Source organism: Vombatus ursinus, unplaced genomic scaffold (assembly GCF_900497805.2).
Source record: "Vombatus ursinus unplaced genomic scaffold, bare-nosed wombat genome assembly UNPS02005659.1, whole genome shotgun sequence".
Lineage (NCBI taxonomy): Eukaryota > Metazoa > Chordata > Mammalia > Diprotodontia > Vombatidae > Vombatus > Vombatus ursinus.
In genome coordinates this window covers 7,682,188-7,688,187 of record NW_020945437.1, presented here as the reverse complement: position 1 = coordinate 7,688,187, position 6,000 = coordinate 7,682,188, and positions in this window count along the sequence as shown.

Genomic DNA, 6,000 nt, shown 5'->3' with positions numbered 1-6,000 from the left:
TCCAATTTAAGGAGGACTTGAGATTTCCGGCTAATTTTAATTCAGGGGCACATTTAAATGACCTATAACAACAAAGAACAGCAGGGGAAAAAAGAGACTTTGTCATCTGGTCCTTTCCAGCTGGTCTCCAGGCAGAAGAAAAATCAGTCACCTGGGACGGAAAGTTGTTTTTTAACTAAACATCCAGCCACATTAGTCAGGAATCTTTGGGAATGTTTTGAAATGAGTGAAAATATTTTCACCCAGGGAACACACCCCCCCCCCCCCCACTCTCCAGTCATCTCCAGCTCACCCAGCCTGAACACTACCATGATAATATTCCATATCTGAACAAGAGAATTTTTAACAGGTAAGAGGGATCTCTTGTCCAACCAAAAACAGTGAGCAGGGGCACAGTGTTCTCTAATAAAGACTAGATTAGGCATTAGGAGACTGAGTTCTTGTCTGGCCTCTACCAATGGCTAGCTGCAAATTGCTTTCACTCTCTGAGGCCAGTCTTCTCGACTATAAAATGAGGTTATCATTGCTAGTCACTCTTTTGTAGTTTTCCTCTGTTACAGTCACGGTCTCTTGAGTCTGTCTTTTGCACGTGTCTTCAGAATGTCTTCAGACATGTTAACTATCTTCAAATAATTGAACAGCAGCTTTGTGAAAGAAGGAGCAAGCTGCTGTTGCTTGGTCTTAGAGAACAGAACTAGAAGCAATGGATGGAAGTTATAGGGAGGCAGATTTCAATTCAATATAAGTAAGAACTTTTTAACCATTAGGGCTGTCCGAAAATGTAACTGATTCCAGACAATCAGTTCCCCATCACTATTATTCATTCATTTCATTCATGTCTGATTCTTCATGACCCCATTTGGGGTTTTCTTGGCAAAGATACTGGGGCGATTTGCCATTTCCTTCTCCAGCTCATTTTACAGATGAGGAAACTGAGGCAAACAGAGTGAAGTGACTTGCTCAGGGTCACAAAGCTAGTAAGTGTCTGAGGCCGGATTTAAACTCAGGTCTTCCTGACTCCAGGCCCAGTACTCCACTGTGCCACCTAGCTGCCTTCCCCATGAGTGGAGGTATTCAATCAAAAGTTCGATAACACCTTGTTGGCGATGTTATAGAAGGAATTCTTGCATTGAATTCTATGACTTCTTGTGACCCTCTTAGCATCATAATTCTGTAATTCTTTGACCTATGAAATATTTTATTAAAAGCTTCTTGCCATCTTTCTCAGCCTTTAGCCAAGCAGTCTCTATATTACAATTTATAGTTTACAAAGCATTTTGCCTACAAGAACTCTGGCAGTTAGGTAATGCAGGTATTATGACCCCCATTTTACAAATAAGGAAATTGAGACTCACAAAGGCTAAGTGACCTTCTATGACACACCTAGTATTAGAATTAGGATTGGAAACTGGTTCACTTGATTCCTAATCCTAGGCTTCTTCCAACAGACCATAACTTAACCTAGAGTCTCTCTTAGTTAATGATGTTAACTAATATTTACATAAAACTTTACAATTTGCAGTGTTTTACGTACATTATCTTGCTTGAGCCTCCCAACAACCCCATGAGAGAAGCAGATAAGTACTGTTACCTCACTTTTATAGATCAGGAAACTGAGGAACAGAGAGGCAAAGAGACTTATCCATAATCACCAACTAAAAAGTGTCAGTGATAGGCTTTGAACTCAGATCTTCCAGACTCCAGGGCCAGCACACTGTTTGTCATGCTCACTGCCCCACATAGGTTAACATGAACTGATGACAGACATATTCTCTACCTATTGAGATTTACTGTCACTATGCCATTAGGGAACAATAGGAAACATTGGAAACATTGTGAGTGGAAGGCTCTGCTTGCCGGGGACATAGGCCCTTAGGTGGATTTCCTGGTATATGAGCAGGAGGGAACTGAATAAAATGCCTTAAAGAATCATCAGCCACATTAAAATGTGTTAGGGCAGCTTCCTAGACCCCAGCAGGGAGTCTGTGGGGGCTGCCAGATCTGGCAGATCACTGATGTTCAATGGCAATGCGCTGGGCTGAGTTCAGGGTGAAGCCACTGGGGGTGGGGAGAGAGGAAAGTGCAGGAATGGTAGTTAATGGTTCACAAGGCTCTGAAGATACAGGACGGGGAGAATGGAGTGAAACATTGACCAGTTCTGATTTAGATGCAGGAATGTGAAGGGGAGGCCCAGGAGAGGTCAGAGAGAGACGCAGGGCTGAGCAGTCGGCACCTGAGACAGCTCCCACGGGCAAAATTCCTTTCCTCAAGATAGGGGAGAGGGCAATAGGCTAAACTTTTAAAACTTTCTTTTCGGTGAGGGGGGGGGAGGAGGAAACACTGGCTTCAAAGCTGGTCTGTATTGTTATATTCCAGTTTCTTTCATGAGCTCCCACGTCCATCACCGAGAAAAACCAGCCCATGCAAAATTGAGAAGTGGGCAAAGTTGTTGGGATTTTTTTTGGGCGGGAGGGGGCGTTGGAGGGAGGGTCAACTCTCCTTCACTGCATTGAGAGAGACAGACAGACAGAGACAGAGACAGAGAGGCAGAGAGAGACAGAGAGAATCATAGAATGCTACTAATGGAAAGGACATTGGAAAACAGAATATTAAAACATAGAATGCTAAATCTGGAAAGGAAGGTTAAACAAGAGTTTTAAGATATAGAATATAGAATGTTAAAGGCAGAAGGAACCTTAGAACATAAAATGTTAGAGCTGGAAGAGACTTTATAAAATTTTAGAGCTGGAAGGGGCCTTCAGAATCTTCTAGCCCAATTCCTTATTCTAGAGATGAGTAACAAGACCCAGGAGAAAAAAGGTGATGTGCCCAAGGTCCCCCATTGTGCTGTATCTGTCCTCAGACAATAGAACCTATGCAGCCATCCCCCTGCCCCTCAAAATCTGCTCTTGGTTCCTGGAAAGGATCTGATTAGTTAATTCAGACTATTTGACTGTATTCAAATCACTTTGACAAATATTTAACCTATCATGTTTGGGAATTCCCATGAGGAAACTCCTTCCATCTATGCAGATCAGCAACTCTTTCACAAGGTTTGGAATAGATACTGGGAGGGAGGGAGAGAGTGTACAAAGATGAACACATCCCAGTCCTAACCCTCTTGGAGCTTACAGTTCAGGAAGGGGTACAATGCTTATTTAAATAATGACAGTACAATGCAGATGGTGTGGTGAGATCCCAACAAAGAGATACACAGGCTCAGAAGAGGTAGCTGAAATCCGATCAGGAAAATCAGGGAAGGCTTGGCATTTGACCTGGGCCCTGAAAGACAGTGCTATAATCTTGGACAAATTCCTTCAACTCTCTGGATCTCAGTTTCTTCATCTATATAAGATGAGAGGGTAAGACTAGATCAGGAATTCTTAACCTGGGATTGGCAAACGTGTGTGTGTGTGTGTGTGTGTGTGTGTGTAGATTTCTGGCTTGAAGTAGAAGTGAGATTCTATCTATCTATGTACACACACACACACACATATACACATATATATAGGTACCCATATAATTTGTACTATATCATGTAATACAATATGTATTGCTACATAAGAATATAATGCCATTAATATATCTTGTTTTATAATAGATATTATATGAATATAATATGTTGTGTTAATTATAATAGCATTATTATATATGTGTTTACATACATCTTAACCTTACATATACTTATATATGTGTATATACACATAAATAAAATCTGCCAGTAAGATTGTCTAAGCAACAAAGTGAAACTGTCCCAGCTTCTTTCACTCAGTCCTCTAGCTGCCTTTGACCTTCATCTTAAGCCTTTCATGACATCTCTTTCCCCTTTTTTCTCGCTTTGAATTTGGTTCACTTAAAGGAATAGTATGGTGTAATGTAAAAAGTAAATTATTCTACTAGGATTATAGATTTAAGCACCTTGGAGTTCAACTAGTCCAACCCCCTCATCCTACAGGGGAAGAAACTGAGGCTCAAAGAACTTACATGACTTGTCAAAGGTCACATAGGTAGGTAGTAAGTAGTGGGGCTAGGTTTGGAACTCAGATATGCTGCCTTTAAATCTATCCTCTTTGCTCAGTAATATAATTGCTTTCCTAGGATCATCACTTGAATGTACAGTCAGGAAACCTGAGTTCAAATTCTGCTTCTAACACTAACTAGCTCTGTGTTCCTGAGCAAGACATTGGACTTGTGGAGTCCTAGTTTCCTCATCTGTAAAACAGGAATGATAACAATCATACTGAGAGATAGTGTGGTATAGTAGAATGAGAGCAGGATCTGGAATCAAAAAGGATCTGGGTTCAAGTCATGCCTCTAGCATATAATAATAGACAAGTCACTTAATCTCTAAGAGCACAAGTTGTGGAAGAATTGCTGATCTGCATAGATGGAAGGAGTTTCCTCACTGGGAATATCCTACACTGATGAAATATGCCAAAGACATGGGAGGAGGGATGAAACAAAGAAATCCTATCTTCTTCTGAATGGTTGTTACGGGAAAAGTGCTTTGCAAACCGCAAAGTACTAGATAAATGTGAGGTATTTTTATTAGCATTTTAACCTCATTTTACCTGGTTCCAACTATTTGGAGGTTTTTTTGGGTGGAGAGGAGAGTAGAGGGGAAGAGTTCAGGATTGGTGATTTGCCCTGGGTCTTATCCCTCCAGGACTCTACTCCTGTGTGTTTGTGAAGTGGATTAAGTGTGTTAATTAAATCAGGATCCTGTGGTTGATTTGTCTCAGTTTAGCAGGAAATGGATTCTGGAACTGTAGAAGTTTGTAAAAATACTTGACCTTGGGGGAAAGAAAAGGGGGATCTGCTTCTGATCGCGCTTTGAAGGTGAGTTTTATGGTAGAAATTCAGCTTGCAGCAAAGAAAAATGCATTAAGTCATCTGGCTGGAGACCAGAATTTATGCTTTGCATAATCAGGTTTTTTAATGATTGGACAAAAAGAGGAAGTAGACTGTGAGTTCCTGAGGCAGAGACCAAGGCTGTTTCATACTATGTCCTCCAAGCACTGAGCCTGAGTTCCATTGAGCCAAGTGTGCAGGGAGGACTTGGTGACCTAACACTAGTCAAGCATTCTTGGGCAAAGCCTCTCAGTCTTTTACAATCTCCACTTCCTGTCAGTTGAACATGATGACTTGAATCAGTATTTAAATGTGAAACAGTATAGTTGAATTCAGTCAAATATAATCAGTGATTTGATTCCTGGTTCCTGCACAGGGGTTTAAATTCATAGAAACTCACAGTGGGAAGGGTGGCTAGATGGTCTGGTAGATGGAGTGCTGGACCTGTAGTTAGTAAGACCAGAGGGAGTTCAAGTCCTATCTCAGACGACATGACCTTGGGCGAATCACTTACCCTCTCTCAGTCTCAATTTGTAAAACAGGGCTGATATACCACCAACCTAACAAAGTTAGGAAGAACAAATGAGATATATAAAGCATTTTGTAGACCTTAAAGTAAACATAATAATAATAATAGCTAGCATTATTATAGTGTTTTAAGGTTTACAGAGTACTTTACATACATTATCTATATTACGTTTGATCTTCACCACAAACCTGGGACGCTTAGCTGGTAAGTATCAGAGGCCAGTTTTGAATGGGTCTTCCTGACAGCCAAGTCTTATGCTGTATCTGTTATGCCACCTCACTGTCCATTTATTACTACTAAGGGCCCACCCTCAGAGGTCATGTAGGTCATCCTGTACCTGAACGAGAAGTCCTATAGCATTTAGGCTAAATAACTACTTGGTCCCTGCCAGAAGGCCTGAAGGTAGTTCATTCTACTTCAGGATAGCTGTCTTAGGAAGTTTTTCCTTATGTCTGGTATGCTCTGCCCCTTTTAAATGTCTGCCCATTTTTTATAGCCCTGCTCTCGGGGGCCAAGAAGAACTAGTATATTTCACCTCTCCCAGGAAAGCTCTTCAAGTACATGGAGATAGTTATCATGTCCGTCCCCCCCCCCCCAGTCTTCCCACCGCTAGTTTCTTC